Genomic DNA, 18,525 nt, shown 5'->3' on the forward strand with positions numbered 1-18,525 from the left:
CCAAATTTACTGAAGTTGATAGGAACTGAAGTCCAGAATATTTGGAGTCACTAGTTTTCCTAATCTGCAATAATATATATGTTTTAAACTAGTCTCTCCCACCACAGAAATTATTGTAAATCAGTGTGTATCTGGTAAATTTGATTGAATACTTTCCATTCCTACTTGTAGCACAAGTTATTCTTCCTTTGCTTCCTGACTGAGCTATAACTAGCAGCATCTGCTGGATGTATCTGGGACTGCAGCCAAAAGGAATTTACCTGCTTGAACATTGGCACGAATAGCAGCTGTTTTTGTAGTCCAAGAGAGCAAATTCTACTGAGTGCAGCTCTATAGATGAATTTGTACATGGATGATCACAGATGAATAGAGTCTCAGGGAGAGCCATTGCTTAGCCAACCTTTTAGACTCCTCTTTTCTTTGCTGCAAGGCCTGTCATTAAAAGCAATGCATTACACTTAGAATGCCAAGCTAAATGCGCATCTCTGGTATTATTTTCTTTTGTGATGCTGGGACAAGAAAGAGACGAAGAGAATGCTTCACTGAAACCCAGGAGAACTAGTCAAGAATGAAAGAGAAGGGGGCTGTCCACTCCTAAAATCCCTTCCTTCACCCAGGTGATTTCCAATGTTATTTCTATGCAGAAGGAGTCTGTTATCTTTACATGTTCTTGCTGGTTTCAGAAACTGCCTTTAACTCTAATTTCTAGACCTGCAAGAGGACATTGTAGAGCATAGACTGACCTGCCCTTTTTAAAGCCATATTTGTTAACTTCATCTCTTTTTCTTTTGGAAGAGGTCTTTTGCTTTAAACTGCCAGTCCAGGGCCTTGCGCTTTTTTTTTGGGGGGGGGGAGGGGGGTGTATGTGTGCGTGTTAGGTGGAAGAGAACGGAATGCTTCATCTCCTGTACATCTTCAGTAAAGTAAGATCCTCTGGAAAAGAACTAATCCCAAATAAATTTTGCATGGGGCAAATGGGGAAACCGCTTTGCTGAAGCCAGTGCAAACGAAGCTGCAGCATGCGCTTTCCATCCACACACATGGCAGTCCACGGACGCCAGACCTGCTCTTGATCTCATGCCCAGTTGGACACAGAGCTAACACAGAGACACTGCCTATGTAGAATGCCTCGGAGAAAACGGTAGCTAACTACCTTATTAGTATTCCTCCCTCCTCTGTGTTTTACTTGCAGCAAAGGGAGGGCTGAGCAAAATGCAGTGGAAGAGGGACAGAGACAGAGCTGGCAATCATTTCAATGCAGGCGGCTGAATGCACGGGGTGGGAGGGAGATGCAGCAAAGCAAGATTAATAACCTTGCCATAATCCGGGCATCCTGCAAAGAACTGTCTCTGCTGACCACCCCGGACCTCTCTTGATTGATCAGGTTCTGTGAGTGAGTGGCTGACAGTCCACCTGGTTTTTTTTCCCCGGGGAGGGGGGGGGGAGACGGCTGCCTTTCCTGTTCTTTGAATCGCTTGCCCAATTGGGAAGGTAGGAGCGAGATGTACCATCTGCAGCATAAAACGGCAGAGATTGGAAGCTACCACTGACGGCTTTGCTCTCCCGCTCTGGAGAGCGAGAAACGAGGTGTACCGTGTAGACGGGGAGAATTTCTTTTCTCGGGCCACTGGTTTCTATGCCTCGTCAACCTGCCTCCTTTTCCCGATTGCTTTGGAAACCTGGACATACTTTTTGCAAAGTCTCTTGGACACCTTTCCGGTTTTTTTCCCCTCCCCCTCCCTTGAGCTTGATGATTAGTAAATGGACCATCTGAAAAACTCGCTGATTATTGTGCTCCGAGTCAACTTAAAAGATCCCCGGGGAAACTAGAGGGATTTTCGTTTTCATTGGAGAAGTTTTCAGGGGTGACTATTAGACAGGTAAGTCCAAGATCTTCACTACCGTATTTTTTTATAATGTTTTTTTTATTTTTTTGTACTCCCTTTCCATGTTGAATGGATAGCACTTGATTGCTCACTAAAGTTACCAGTCGCGTTAAGCGTTTGCATTGTAAAGTGTCTGGGAAATCTGTCTATCTATCTATCTATCTATCTATCTATCTATCTATCTATCTATCTATCTATCTATCTATCTATCTATCTATCTATCTATCTATCTATCATCTATCCATCCAAAAAGAATTGTGCAAGATGCTGATATATGGTGGATTAAAGCAGTATCTTGGAGGTTCGATGTGAAGGCGTTCTGTGGCCTCTTTTTCTAGGCAAATAGGATATAATCTGTACCTCTCCCCATAACCCCTTCTTACCTAGCAATAACTTTGATTGGAGTCCTTGTATCCACTCCCCCCCCCCCCACCACCACCTTTGTGCATTTCAGCAGGCTCAGCTAAAATGAATATATGGGTTCAGAAAGCAGGTCCAAATACTCTCCGCTAATGCAGATTGATAGCAAAATGGAAATTAGTCAGGGTTTCTAAACGGCTGCTTATCATACAAATTTTCTCAAAGATGTGTTGGTTGTTAGTGGAGCTTTCTTGTACAGTTTCAGATTTATTTTTGATTCCCTTTTCCCCCCTGTAGTGTCCTTTGCAGAGAAAGGGACTAATCTTGCTCAAATTTCATAGCATTCTCTTTCTCCATCTCTCTCTGTGGTTGAAAATTGAGATGTTTTGGTAATGCCACATGCCAAATAGGGTTGTTTCCTGTGATAGATCTGATGATTTAAGTTAAATTTTCAACAAGTTCTGGTGCTTGCTTCACTTACAGGTGTTGTCTCTGAGGAATCTGAAACTTAATCTCCATACCTTGCAATTATTCTTTTGGAGGTGAATATGAATTGTAAGTGAGATGCCATCAAAGGTTACTTTATTTGAGCATTTTGTTTAGCACAAAATATGACATTAGTTTTCCAAAGAAGTGAGAAGGATTCTATTAATTCAGGAATACACTTTTAAAAGTAGAATTGTGGGAATTTCTTGGTTTTTTCCCCCTTGTGCATATCACCTTGTGATTTGGTTGTTTGCACGCCATGTGAGACAACTGACAACTGGATTTGAGATCAGATAATATGAACACGCAGAATGCCCACCCATGCCTGCACACATACAAGCATATCAGCCTGGAATGATTATTCCAGGCAACAAGCAAGTGCACATCTATCCATACAATAATGAAGTTGGGTATCAATCTGTCAATCATGGGGAAACTACTTGGTAGCCAATTTAGTAAATCTATTCAGTAGCAAGGTTTATTTAAAGACTCTGGCACACAATAAAAAGTTAATAAAAAGAACTGTTAGAAGAGAAATTAAATTTTATGATGCTTTGATCGGCCTGGCTATCATTTCTATTGTGAAGGTTGACACAGTTTTTGCAGAGCAGAATCAAGAGGGAAGGAAAAGAAAGAAAGAAAGAAAGAAAGAAAGAAAGAAAGAAAGAAAGAAAGAAAGAAAGAAAGAAAGAAAGAGACCCTGTAAACAGAAATGCCTTTTCTTCTCATCCTCCCAATGCAACTTGCCAGCCTGCAGTTCCCATTGCTGCATTGCAATACGATAGTTTGGGGTTTAGTTTTATTTCCCGATCTTTTTTTTGGGGGGGGGGGGTATATCGTACATTTTAAGGAGGTTGAAGAAAATATTTAAAACATTTTATCATGAATATTTAACTGCTTTTGTAGATCTGTAGCAAATTAAGATGGGTTGATACCAAACATCTCATTTAGAATATTAATGGTCAGAAAGTAAGCCATTACATTTGATTATGTTTTCTTCCATCTATTCAGTCTGAGTTTTTTCATATGTTTCATATAAGTTTGGGAAGAGCTTTTATGTATGAAAACAAAATAATGATTGTCCTGTCATAAATAGTTATCTGTACTTCTTATGTAATTCTCAAAATAACTTATGAAAACATACGGGAGAGAGTTCCTATACACTGATCTCATCTGGTTATTAGGAATTGATACATACTTTACAGTGAAAAATACTAGATGCATTTTTAAAATCTGGGTGGCTTTAATTTACTGAATAATTGTGTGTATTACTGTCTCACTTAGTTCTCTTAAACTTGCTCCAAAGTCATAAGCACAAAATTGTTAAAAACCCAAGCCAACTTGGAATATTGATGGCATTTATTCAACCAATTTGCTATCCACCAAACCAAGCTTGATAGTATTGACAATCATGCAGCTTTATCTCAACTTTTAGAGTACACTAGCTAAATCATGAACATTTGCTGCAGTATTATTGCAATAAATAACTGAAAACAAACTATAGCTCATTGTTATCTATGAATATATGTACGTATGTATGCATGTATATGTATTGAGTCATATATATAGTCAGGGGTATTTTTCCTATTATAACAATAAAAGCTGCTATTATTCACTCTGTGATGAATGGATTGCTTAAAGAATTATATAAAACTTCACCTTTTAACATTCTGTACCTGTAAATGTGTTGCTATGGAAAGTCCACTCAATGATATAAACCAAAGTAATAGGATGCTGCAGTGAACATTTCTCTAAGCCAAATGAAGATTCCAAAATGAGTATTCTAAATCGGACTTAAAGAACAGTAGTTAGGAGTACATTCTGGGTTGATCAGTCAGTTGGATTTTTTTGCCCAAGAACCAATGACTTTTGCCTCAAAGAGGGTCTAAAGTACTTTATACATGAATTCTGCTGCTTCTCTTGAACTTGTTGGGATGGCAACTATCAAGGCTGCATTGGAAAGCTAAACAAGGGGAAAAAAGCAAGATTGTTTACACCAGGGGTGTCCAAACTTGGGAACTTTAAGACTTGTGGACTTCAACTCCCAGAATTCCCCAGCCAGCATGTTTGGACACCCCTGGTTTACACGAATGCAAATATTGTGGGCTGATGTGATGCATACCTTAAGATTGCTGAGTCATCTTGTTGACATGGATTATTATCATTCTTTCAAGAGCTGGCATTGAAATAAGTCATGAACTCAATAGTTGTGATCAGCTAAAACCATTGTTTTGGGGTTTTAAAAATGACTTCTTTAAACTGCAAGCAGTTCTCAGGCAAAATAATTGCACCCATACATTTTGGATAGTTCAACTCTTTGGTGCCAAAACAAATTGTGTAAACTTATGATTGTCTATAGGAAAGGGTTAACATTGGTATCTTTAAATAATAATCTTATACCTGTTGCTTGTTTATATTCAACATAGAATAATTTGTAATAGACATGGACATTCCTCCTGTATTCTGTTGCCAGAATACATATTTATCCATATTTCTTTTCTACAGCAGAATGAAGTTTAGCAGTGGAAATCCTTATGTAACTTTCTAGTTCCAGAAAATGCCAGTTTTCTAAAGTCACCAAGAAAATATACTTGGGTTAGTAAAATTAATTTTGACCTCTCTGAATTTTGCCCTTCATGGAAGAGGAAAATAACTTGTTATTTTCTAATGTTATCCATTAAGCAAGAAACAGATTGTGTATAGTATTCCCGTCTCCTGAAATTAAGATTTCTATGCATTTCACCTGCTTTTCCCCTTGCACCTTGCTTTATCATGAAGAAATTGTTCCAGACATTAGACTATAACAAAGGCACAGTTTTCCTGCTATCACTATCTTAAGACTGTGGATGTGCATCCTGAAACTTTTTATGTCAGTGGCAGAAAACCTATGCTCTAGTGTGCCTCAGATTGTAATCTAAGTCACTGTGCAAAGAACAATGCTAATTAGTTGTACAGTGATTAATATGTGACTCGTATGTTAAGGAGGACCAAAGATAGACCTCTGATGAACTATAACTTCATGTCTTCTCAATGGTATCAAAATTCTTAGTTACTGGAATTCCAGCAAAGAATTCTGCATCCAGAAGATATTTGCTTAATCAGATGTTTCAAACAATATACTAATCAACTAACCATAAATATTTTTGTAAGGCTCCAATACTAAAAGTCTAGATATGCAGACAGAATCATAGGTCATGAGATCTTGGATAAAATGAGGTCATCACCATTTTAACCCAAGCTTCTTCATTTTCATATCTATTCACATTTTATGTGTTCATACTTGGAAACTCTGTGACTGCAAAATGAATAGAGTACTAAGCTTTTCATAATGACTATTTCACAAAACTAATGAATGAGGGCAAGAAAACTAGATATGGCGTGCCCTGTGCTTGAATAATATGCATTCAAACAGTGAATACGCTAAGAAAATAAATCATTGTTTTCCTTGCAAAATTTCATGTTAAGAAATGTACTAATCTACATGCTATCATTTTGTCCATTTCTTGAAAAATATACGGTTAATTTGGTACAAGCTGTGTATTAAAAGAGCATTTTACCTGTGGTTAGAATTAGATGTATATGTATACATATGCACGTACTGTACCTTTCATTTATGCATACGTTCATCTAGTGATGAAAAGAGAGCAGGAGAATAAAAGAAGTAGCATTTTTAACATCTTAAAAGTCGAGCCAATGGCAATATTGTATAACGATCTAAATGCTGGAGGTTTCCCATGTGAGGAGAAGCCTGCAGTATTAGCTTAAACATGGAAACTGCTCCACAAAAGTTTTCTGTATTATCACAGTATGCTAGAAGAAGCTCAATATCAAGTATTAAATACAGGCTTTGTTAGCCAGATGGTGAATACTGTGTGTTCCTTGCCTCATGTGCTTGTTTTAGAATAAGCCAATTTTGGTGCTGCCTGAGTTTCAAGGGTACTTGGAAGAATACATACAGTATATTCTTCCAGAATATATATCATTTAAAAATCATTTCTGGTTTTTAACCATTGCTGTTTAGTTTTGATTCTTTCTTCTGAATTTGCTGTACTGTGATAGTGAATAAATAACTGATGGTTTGGGAATGGGGAGAGTAACACCAAGACTTTATTTAGTTTATCCCTTCTTTTCATAAATTCCTAGCATAAATTCCAAGTCAGATTATCCACATAGATTCCATAAATGGAAGGACTTTTACTTATTGAATGAAAACAGGGATCAACTCAAACCAATTGTACTGATTCAGGCGGATTCTACGTATCAAGGATTCCAGAAAGATTGGGTCCCCAGGCTATATACAGGGAATCTGCAATCATAATTGGGTTATTATTACAAGTTTTGCATAGAATTGTCACCTGCGGAATAGGAATAGAAGAGAGAACACACTAGAATATTCATGAACATCAAACATTTAGAAAGAATGATTAGATGTCTCTGGATGAGTCAGGGACAATAGAACTTTAAAAACTGTCACTGATCATTTATCTTGCTTTTCTGCTAAGTCTGTACAAGAAATTCCTGAATTTTTGGTTGGAAATCAGAAATAGAAAAACAAATGCACAGTATATGTAAAACAGAAAATCCAAACCTCATGCCACCTCCAGAGTTTTTCCTTATCCTATATGATTTTATGGAAGAATAGCATTTTTTTGAAATCCTTGAGTTGGCTATTATGTAGGATTGCCGTTGAAAATTTCTCAATCTGTTGTATACCGGCGAGCCTGGCCAGCAGAGGGCAGTTGAGAGGAGGGGCCCTCTGATTGGCTCAGGCGCGCCGGCCAGCCGGCGGGAGAAATCCTTCGTTCTTATTGGTTCGCCGTCTGACAGCTCGTTGTATAAATAGCTGTCAGACGGCTAGTTTTTGTTCCAGTCAGTTCATTGTTAATAAATACGTTATACTACATTCGACTCCGTCTCCTCAGTGACTAACTACAACACAATCAATCCAATTTGATTTGTTGTGAATCTCTTCCCGCCTCTTTAAATATTCCACCTGGTTTAGCAATTTTCCATTGAGAGCCAGTGGGAAGACATTTGGGGAGGGAAGTTATTGAGGGAATGGGACACTGTGCTGTTCTGTGAACAGTTTGATAGTTTCTGAAAGTAAATCCGTGGAGCTGGAGGGAGTTTAGGGTGTCATGAGACACGATGCTCCAGCCAACCTAGGTATGTGTTTGGGTTAGGTCACACCCAGGACATCTTGAGTCACTTCTGGTTTGATCTTCATGTGGGAAATAGCCTATGTGACACCTGAATAGTGTAATTGTAAGGCCCAGCCTCTCCTCCCTATTCAAAAAAGGAAAAACTCTTGAAACTTAGCATTTCAAAAGGAACCTTTTACTGAATAGAAGTGATAGCAAGACAAAAACAAATCAGGCTCTGAGGGCCCTCAGGCCATACAGTTAGAATAAAATGAATTAGAAACTCCTCCCAACAGTCCAGTGTGGATTCAGACAACCCGTAAGTGTAAAGATGTTATTGTACCAGCCGCTCTGAGAAAGTGATAAGGGAACTTTCCCACATGGCCCTCCCTCCCTTTACATTCTCCAAAAGGTGAGAAATTGCCAGAGCGCCTAAGTGCCAGGCTAATGGTTATAAATCAATGGTTACAGGATGCAGGATATATAGGATAGAGTGTAATAAAATATAAAAGTATACAAAGTACAATAAAGATACATAATGAATCAAGGTCCCTCTCTTCCCCTGAAGAATGGCAGATTCACGGATCTGACAGTAATCTATAATTTGCCATGGTCTGGGGATTGGTGGAGAAGGAGGGACGGTACATTCCAAATTTATAGAATGGTTCAAGTTTGAATATTCCTAATTTTAAGTTTTAAGAAAGAAGATTTCCAGTGAAACATTAGGGAGGAAATCCCAAAGGTAAGAACACAGTTCAACAAAGGAACTAAATTACTGAAAGTAAGCTCTGAGCTCTCCTTTTCCCAAGTAGATGTACTCAAGTAGAAACAAGCCTAGTGTTTTTTTTCCTACCGCAGCAACTTGAAGTCCACACATCTTAAAGTTATTGAGTTTTAGAAACACTGATTTAAAGTATCTGCCATTATGTCACAGACACGGGGAGGAGAATTTCTGATTTTCTCCCTGAGGTATTTTTTTGGGGGGGGGGAGAGAAGAGGAGTAAACATGCTAAGATAATTTTATCGTTTATCTTTGTATGTTTTTTGCCTCAAAATGGAGGAAATTTCATACAGATTTCTGTGCATGACTTAGATTGAAAACAATCTGGCAAATTTCAGCAGACTATTAATATTCAGCTCATGAAAACTTGACTTGGACATTGAGCTGTGGAGAGCATTTTTCTTCCAAATAAACAGTAGAAGTCCTGGATCAGCTAACCTCATTCTTAGGAGCAAAGCTTTTTACTTTTTGGAGTGACTGTAGTGGAACAAAGTTTTATGCTCATTGACTGATGTTGCATATTGCAGTGATTCTCCGGTTGGTAGTGAAACTCAACATCTCTTACACAGCAGACTTGGGATATATTAAACAGATTACCTGTGCTGAAATGTGTCTTTAGTGGATTTAATTAAAATGCAGAAGACCTATGCTTTCTACTGCACAGTATTTATTGTAAACTAAATGCAAACATCTTTCTGATCAATACAGTCTCTCTCACAACTGCTTTCCTTTGGTTCAAGGTTTATTTCCTTTCAGTGCATTTACTGGCTGTAATAGGAGGTTTCAAGTATTTCCTGTTTAAGTAGAATTACATTGAACAAATAAAATTCATTTTGTTTTAATTAATTACAGATAATGGTGTGCTGAGTACTTGGAACTTGCATGGACCTCTGAATCTCTTTAGGCTGGATTTTACATCCTATTAATGGATAGTATTAATTGTAGTACGTATTTAAGAGAAAGTAACAAAAATGTAACTGGACAGGAACCTCCCCCCCAAAAAAAGAGAAAATCTTCACCTTATATAACACTGCAGAGACCAAGGAAAAACATGAATGTCTGAGATATTTATTGAGGAACTAAGCAATAACATTAAAAGGTTGGAAATAAATATATGAGTACAAATACTCAGGAGACAAAAAACAGAATATGAAGTTCTAGGTTGACTGGATGCGGGCCCAATTTTAGCTTATTCTATGGCAATTCTATTTGGACTGAAATTGGGGCGGTGGGAAAATATTAGAAAAAAGTGAGACTATTACAGAGATTGAAGAGTGTTCTACGAGTGATTTAATAAGTGCAAATAAAATGGCAATGATAACAAAATACAAAGATCTGCAAAAGAACTAGAATGATTGCAGCAAAAGAAAGCAAAGGTAGTACTAATAGTAATAATCCCTTGGATATAATTTCAAAACAATTGGAGCACCCTTTTAACATGATTGACAGTGACAAAAACACCATCAGTTAATTACAAAATAGCAATAGCAATAGCACTTAGAATTATATACCACTTTACAGTGCTTTACAGTCCTCTCTAAGCAGTTTACAGAGTCAGCATATTGGCCCCAACAATCTGGGTCCTCATTTTAACTACCTTGGAAGGATGGAAGACTGAGTCAACCCTGAGCCAGGTGGGATTTGAACTGCTAAATTTCAGGCTGCCGGCTGGCAGTAGAAGTACCCTGCAGTACTGCACTCTAATCACAGTGCCACTGAGGCTCTTAAAAGCTTATATCCTGTAACAATACCTTTAATGCCATCAAATAACTGCCTATTGCAGGTCCTTGGGAAGGACTCAATAGTTGGATAAAAATGCCAGATCAAGTCTGAACATCTGGCTGACGGTGTGATGAACCATAATATATGAAACATGTATATCATCCTACTCTCAATTATTTTGCATGGCTCACAACAACACAACACAGACAAAGAAAGAAATTGCAATGAAATAAATAAAACATACACGACAAAGAAAAAGTTGGCAAAGATAATGAAGCAAGGTGGTGTTACTGTCCCTTGCCAAAGGTCTGCATAAGATTTTCACAGCTTTTTTGAAGTGCACAATGGGGTTCATATGGATCTTGGGGGGGGGGCTCATTCTAGAGAGCAGGCACTGCTACAGAGAAGGCACATTTCTAGAATCTTGATAGATGGCATTATTTTAATCAATTGGTACCTGGAGTGCAAAAATCCAGCAAAATCAAATTGGCTAGGCAGGTGCTATGGAAGACAGGAGATTCCCTAAGTAACCAGGTTGTATACCATGGATGACAATTTTGTTTTATTCACCTGATAATTGTCCCTATGGTTATTGTTGAACCAAAGCACTACATAGAGAAGGGGATCTATTTGAGTCTGTGCCAATGCATTTTTGGCAAGCTGAATCAGTTGTTGCAGAAAGCTACTTTAAAAAAAGATGCAATTACTTCTTAACTTTCTTTTCTGAAAAAGTTGTTCAAACTATAACATACCCCATTCCCATATTGCTAGGTTTTAAAAAAACCTAACAATATTCAACATGTCAGGATGTAAGAAGATGCTAGGGCAATATCAATTAGTTGATTCCTCTACCATTTTTCATTCAAGTTCTTAAGATTACCAACATAATGCCCTCCCCCTCTCACTTTTCCTACAAGAGCAACTGTGTCAAATAAGAACAGCTAAGAACATTACTGGCCCAAAGTCATTCAGTAAGTTTCTGTAGGTGGAGACAGAGATGAACCTGGGTCTCCCTGGGGTTGGTCCAATAGTTTAATCTCTAATTATACTAATACTTTGCCACTTGTAAGAAATCTGGTTCCATGTCGATAACGCTGGTTTCATCTGTGTGATTTATAGCTGATGTCTTGTGTTTGTTTGCTTTCAATATTACTGTCCAAAATATGCCTCTCCATCAGTCAATCTTTTGTGGAGGGTTGTTTAGCTGGATGTAGCTGCAGGCAAGGATAAATAGCAGCTAAACAATTATGGCTGCAGATGCTTAACTTCTAAGAAGCCCTACATAAACAAAAATGTGTCCAGTTATATTCCCACATAGACATGCTATTTTTATATATACGCAGCCAACCCCACCCCCCAGGAGGTTGCAGCACAGGACTCAGGATATCACTACAATAGAGCTCAGGATGTCATCACACAGCCCATTACCCAGGTCGTTACAACACAAAAGAACAATAGGCACACAGCCAGTACCTCAGCCACACAGGATGTTACAAAACAGCCAACTAATCTGCAAACATCAACTCCATCAACTAATCAAGATGTTACAACACAGCCAACCTATCTGCTTACAACAACAAGGCCAGAACTCCACACACACACACCAATATTTATAGAGGGACAGCAGCTCCGATAGCACTTTGCTCGCACAGGGACGAAGCCAAAGGCACCAGCCTGAAGGTGGCAAGTGGGACCTCATCGAAACGTCACCAAGATACTCTCAATCTTGCACGGGAAAAGACCCGAATACGTCAAGACAAACCAGTTCAGGCGAACCAGTAATAGCAATGGCGCAATATATATATTCAATATATATTGAACAGATACTTTCTGTGGAAATTCACTTCTCTCGTGTAAATCTTTATTTGCAAGCCATTGAGTCTCACACACTGATTCATGTTTTTATATATAAAAGATAGATTCTATAAACTAGAAAAACGCTGGCATTATAAAATAGGTATGCATTGAAAAAAAAAGTTCAAGCAGTAGCTGCTTTACCATTTAAGAATTTACTACAAATGGTTTATTCATTCATATGAAGTGAAATATTCACCAGTCAATTAAAACTGTCATGGAAGTTTCTGTTTACATAAGGATTGACAAGAAAATCCTTTTAAGTTCCACAGAATTTTACTCTTAATAACTTGTATGTCTGTTTCTGAAATCTAGATCATAAGGATAATATGACTTGTGTTATTCTAGGACAGACATGAGACTAGAACAGGGGTGTCAAACTCAATTTCATGGAGGGCCGCATCAGCATTGTGTTTGACCTTGGGAGGTGGGGTTGGGGTGGCCAGCTATACGTCACTCATGTCAGGGGTGCCTGTGGTGGCCCAAGAGCTCTGCCAGCGAAAATGGGTTGTTTCCAGGGTGGCTCTGCAGGTCAGATCTTAGCACCCCACAGGCTGAAACCAGCCCCCGGGCCTTCAGTTTGACACCCCTGGACTAGAACATTGGGAGAAATTAAGAAGTGAGAATGTTTATGGTAATAAGGGGTGGGAAAACCCCTGCGCAGATTAAATATGATTCTGAAATGTTTTGGTAATATTCTATCTTACAGCAATCATTACTTATCCAGTAAAAGGCACATTTAGAATAAGCATTTCACAGTGAGAAAATGCATACAATCATGAAGTAAGAGGCCATTTTAGCAGTCGTCTAGTTCAGCCCTTTCTTCAGTACAGAAACTATTAACCAACTAGCGTCTGAAGATTTCCAAGGAAGGAGAAGTGGCCCCTTCATGTGGAAGCCTGCTCTTTGAGTGACAGCTTATACAATTATGAGTTTTTTTTTCCTGAGATCTAGTCTGAATCTACATATATCCTTGTAGTTTTAATAGTGGTTTGGTTTTTCCCTTTTAGGCATAGATGAAACACGTACACCTCTTTCTATATGTGAAAATTTTAGTTATGAAGAATGCTATCCTATTTCTCCTCAGCCTCTTTTCTTTAGACTAAACATACCCTGATTCTTATACATGTTGATTCATTAAAGGATTTGGCTTCTTATACATACCCATTTCTCAAAAGAATTAAATTCAAGACCCTCATTCTCTTAATACCTCTTATCTGATCCTGCCCCATTTTGTTACTGTCCTTTTTAAATTGTGGTACACATGAATGGACATAGTGTTGAAAGCCGCATCTTGCAGAGTAATTCAGAATAATTATTTCCTATCTCTGGACTATGAACTCTTGTTAACATGATATATCTTGCAGGTCTCTAATTGGGGTGCATTGCTAGCCTAAACAAAATAAAATTATTGAGAAAAAGTATAATGCTTGTATATCTCGGTGAAGAGGTAACCAAGATGGCAAACTGCTAGAAGCTTTCTAAAAGCTAGAAAACTGTCAAGATCACTGCATGGGTACTTCTGAATAATTCAGAAATGAATGGTCCATTGAAATTGAATGATTTGCAAAAAGAATTCATTGAAACTGGACAAATCAATCAGACTCAAGAAACCCTGATTGCTGTCCAGCGTTATAATGACTAGGTGAAAGAAAAGATGATGTTTGCTACAACATGAGTAGTAAAAAATGACAAAGACTCAAAAAAGGAGTCTATTGGTAAATACCATTTACATAAAAGCTACTGCAAGTAGCTCTGGATGAAATCACTGAATTAATTAACACACCATGGATAACATGGATTTCTTCATGCTGGTGGGTGGATTGGCAGTTGATTGTGTGATGACTCAACAGCAGTGATGGGAAAGATTATATTTGTTTAGGTAGTGGAAGACATGAGGACATGATGCACCTGAGCCTATAGCCTGGGAAAATTGGACGAAATAGGCTAGTGTGTTCTCTGAGTCAGATGCCAAGCAGTTTATATAGATGGCAAGATGATCCATTTGATGAGGAGCTTCCCTTGTAGATTTACAACGAATGCTTCTTGCATAGTTGGGGAGCTTTTTGAGTAAATCTAGTAAAGGAAGATGGCATACAGTATATAAATTTTAATTTAAAATTAACAACCCAAGTTACATTGGTAAAACATTTAAAATCTAACAAGAGCTCATGCCATCCACAGCATCACAGTGCCTGATGTGTTGCCACATTTTTTTCAGCAGTTTTTCAGACTGAGAATGGTATTTTACATTGGAAAGGAGCAGATTGGAAAGGAGGCAAATCAGTTGAATATAAAATTCAACTGATCTGCCTAAGTAAACCTGCAGTATGGGGCTAATGTACTTTACAAGCAAGTCCTTGTAGAGAAAGGCAGTATAATAAAATATGATTTATTGTTTCAATTTCCCTGGATTCATACAGGTGTGTTTCTCTTTTCCCTTCTCATCTCCTATCACCTCCTCAAAGTTAGCAAAATGACTCTGCAGGGAAGCAAAAAAAAATGGTAGGAAAAATGTATTCATGGACTTGCTGGAGGCTAAAAAATAGAAAGATATTTTTTATAGAGATAAATGTGTATAGGCAAAGGGGAGGGGGGTGAAGCATCTGAAAGTCCATGTACTTCACCTCCTCTCACTTGCCAGAAGAGCCAGATGTGACATCAAAGAGAGAGGAAGAAAGAGAAGGCCCTTCCTTTGTATGCTTAGTGAAGACTAATGCTTTATTAGATTTTGGGGCTTGGGTGACAATTTTGTGTGACACAGAAGGCTCATAAGGATGGCATGCAGTGATTTTGTAGAGTATGGAAGCATGCAGGAATCCTTTATTTGTGTAAATGTATGCTGGCTGAGGAAGAAGTCTTGGTTGCTCACTATGGGTCACTTGAGTTCATGTGAAGTCGATGGATGAAAGGCAAGAGATGCAGAAAGAATTTGATGTGTTGACGATGCAATAGGAGAGAAAAGGACAGCGTAAAAGGCATTCTGTGCCTTTATTTATCTGAAGAAGTGAAGTAGAGCATTGGGAGCATGTTTAATTTATTAATACATTTATTCCCATGTCACCAAAAATATTTCACATTTGTCTCAATCTAGTGAACAATTAACAAGCTCTTCAGTGACTGCAAACCACCTTAAAGAGCCCTACTTTGCAGTAGCCCGATTTAACTTAAAATTGTTATATCAGAAGTCATTATGGTACAGGGATTGTGCAAATGAGTTTCTACTGGTGGTAGAGGCACCAAACAAATTTGACACTTATGTCGGAGTCCACAGGGTTATATTTTTAAAGCAATCGTTTTTCTTTGAGGTATAACTTGTCTGGCATAAAAATGCCACATGTAGATAAAGTGTAGGTTGCTCAGTGGGTGTAGATTTACAATCAAAAAGGAGCACATTGAGAAGCCAGGATCTGTTGAGTGTGGCTGTTCACGGAACAGATCCTACTGATAATTGTGGACAGAGGCAATAAAGGGAAGAATGGCAACAGGTTTAGGAGATTAGCAATATAACGTAACAGTTTTCTGTTGGGAAAACTATTATAAGAAAAGGAAGAGAACACTTAATGGACTTGGGCATTTTTCTCTGATTCATGACCTTGTGGTGTAAGCAACAACAGACCTGGATTGTATTACTGTTAAATGAGGAGAATATTGTTTCTCTCTTGAAGGTGTGTCCATCCAACTTTTACATCAACTAGAGGAGATGGAATATTGGGTTTCATCTGGAATACTCTCCATTGAATCCAGAGGCATTATTCTGCAAAGGAGAGATTATTGAGGTTGGGCCGTTGGTTAGCATGGAAATGGACAATTCTTCAGCGACACGATGACATGCTTAATGTTTTTTAAAAGTGTAACATGTTAGATAGGATAGGCCAGATAGGTCAAGATAGGCCAGAAGAAGAAACGGACTCCAGAAATCTGACATCAACTGTTCTTTATTGAAATAGTTTATAGCAACAAAATCTCAAAAGCCAGACTGGGTTTTCCTCTTCTTAGATTATACCACAATTAATTAAAGAGGACTCAAATTGAACTTCTTTTTCATGCTTTTTCTGTTTCCTGGACTCTTTGCAATCTTTATGTAATCTTGTTATTTCTGCCTGGTTTCCCCAGGGTCATCTCCTTGGCTCTTTATATCATGCCACAATGGGTGGGATGGTAATACAAAGTGGATGAAGTAACATCACACACATAGACATGGCCTGGATTTTACTTAGTTCAAAGGAGCTGAGGAAATGCATTATTCATGTTTTTCTAAAATAATCTTATTGTACAGATTAGAATAATAGACTCACAGGGACCTTGGGGGAGGTATTCTAGGCCAACCTCTTCCCTATGTAGCCCTTCAAGCATGATAGCATTACTATCGTGTCTCCCTTCAATCTCTTCTCTTTGTTAAGCTAAACATTCTGTCAGATCTGCAGTCATATTCCTTTTAGGATCTTTGGCCTGCCACACTCTCTCTCTTTCTTTATTATGCGGATTCATTAGGGGTAATTGGGAGGGGGCATAGTAAGGAGTAGAATTGTAGAATGTGTTGTTGTCAAAATAAAACATTCCTTTCTAGAAGCCCAAGGTCATTCTTTGTCTCTGCACCTCTGCACCTGACCGGAACTAGATGGGTAGCAATGCCAGAGTGGCAGAGGAAAATTGGACCATGTGATGGACTCGTGGGTGTGGGGACAAGATCATGAACTTTCAACTGGGTGGGAGCCCCAGCAAGTTTTCAGATTTGGGTTTCCCACAGATGTACCAATATGTCTCTCTTATTAAATTGGAACTTTGAGGAAAGCTCTGCCTTGGACTCTGATTTAATTCTGGATGATATTTGGAATGCTGACACATTCCTTTAGCCATTCTTCATAGGAGTTAGCCTCCCATTTCCTTATCATCTTTGTTGCTATTCTCTGCACTATTTCTGGGACCTTTTTTATTGTAGTGACAAGAACTGGACATAGTATTCCAGATGTGGTCTCAACAGTGCAATATAGAATTTTCACTTCCCATGATACATCCCAGGACTGTGTTGGATTTCTTTGGCATCTACAGTACATTTCTGACTCATATTTAAGTGGTAGTCCACCAAAGCACTTAGATCTGTGTCATAGACACTACTCTAGTTTTTCCTGCCTAGCTGCAGGACCTTCCTTTTTTCACCACTGAACTAAATCTCATTGCATGTGGCCCAATGCTCAAGTCTGTTAAATCTCTTAATTTTAAATCTATTTTTTGAAGTGTTAGCATTTCCCTCCAGCTTTGTGTTACCTGAAAATTTAATGAATCCTTCAATCCCCAAATCTAGGACATTTGTGAAGATGTTGAAGACTTGGGCCCGAGGCAGAACCTTGAGGAACCTCACTACATATTTCCCTTCATGTACTACTGCTATATTTGTGTCAGAAACATCTACCAAGGCACTTCTGCATTAAAAGGATGAGCCAGTAACATCACCATTGCCCAGGGGACACCCAAGAGGGCTCCTTTTATGTCCTTGTTATCTTCCGACAGAAGTGTCTTGTTAGTTACATGGGGCTTCCCTTGAAATGCACCCGGAGACTGCAGTTGGTCCAGAATGTGGCTGCGCGGGTGATTATGGGGAGTAGTAGGTACTCCCATGTGACACCTCTCCTGCGCGAGCTGCACTGGCTTCCTGTGGTCTATCGGGTGCGTTTCAAGGTCTTGATTACGATCTTTAAAGCGCTCCATGGCTCAGTACCTAGTTACCTGCGGGATCGTATTCTGCCCCATACATCCCTACGACCCATCCGCTCACACAGAGAGGGACTTCTCCAGGTGCCGTCCACCAGACAGTGCCGAGGGGCGGCGCCTAGGGGCAGAGCCTTCTCTGTGGCGGGCCCAGCCCTGTGGAATGACCTCCCTCCGGATATTAGGACCACCACTGACCTCCGCTCCTTCCGCATAAAGCTCAAGACCCACCTATTCCAAATAGCTGGCCTGGCTCAACCATAACTTCATAACTTCATAACGCTCCTGACGGGTTTTTTAATTTGGTAATTTTATTTAATGGGATTTTAAATTGTGTTTTTTAATTGTCTTCACTTATCAGTCTACCTCCTCCATGCACATGTATAGGTCTCTGTTTTTTATGTATGTATGTCGTCTTTATCTGTATTTTATTTGCTTTGATTGTACGCCGCCCCGAGTCCTTCGGGAGAGGGTTGCGGCTAATCAAATAAAATTATTATTATTAGTAGTAGTAGTATTCACCCTAATGTAGGCCCCATAATGCATTACACATTTATCTACTTGCATTTGCCTGCTTTTGAACTGC

At 38.8% G+C, this 18,525-nt stretch overlaps 1 protein-coding gene across 4 annotated transcripts in view; it reads left to right on the forward strand.

Annotated features, from left to right (window-relative positions):
* The first annotated feature begins 1,582 nt into the window (after positions 1 to 1,582).
* LRRC4C (leucine rich repeat containing 4C) overlaps positions 1,583 to 18,525 on the forward strand; it is an 862,092-nt gene continuing 845,149 nt past the window's right edge. For 3 of the 4 annotated variants that reach the window (XM_081938168.1, XM_081938164.1, XM_081938167.1), the window contains exon 1: positions 1,583 to 1,880. The gene's annotated coding sequence lies outside the window, so the exon portion shown is untranslated. Of the gene's footprint in view, positions 1,881 to 2,729; positions 2,802 to 18,525 lie in introns of all 4 variants that reach the window. The other variant, XM_081938166.1, reaches the window with a different exon arrangement.

Source organism: Natrix helvetica (genome assembly GCF_964273705.1).
Source record: "Natrix helvetica genome assembly, chromosome: 1".
Classification (NCBI taxonomy): Eukaryota; Metazoa; Chordata; class Lepidosauria; order Squamata; family Natricidae; genus Natrix; species Natrix helvetica.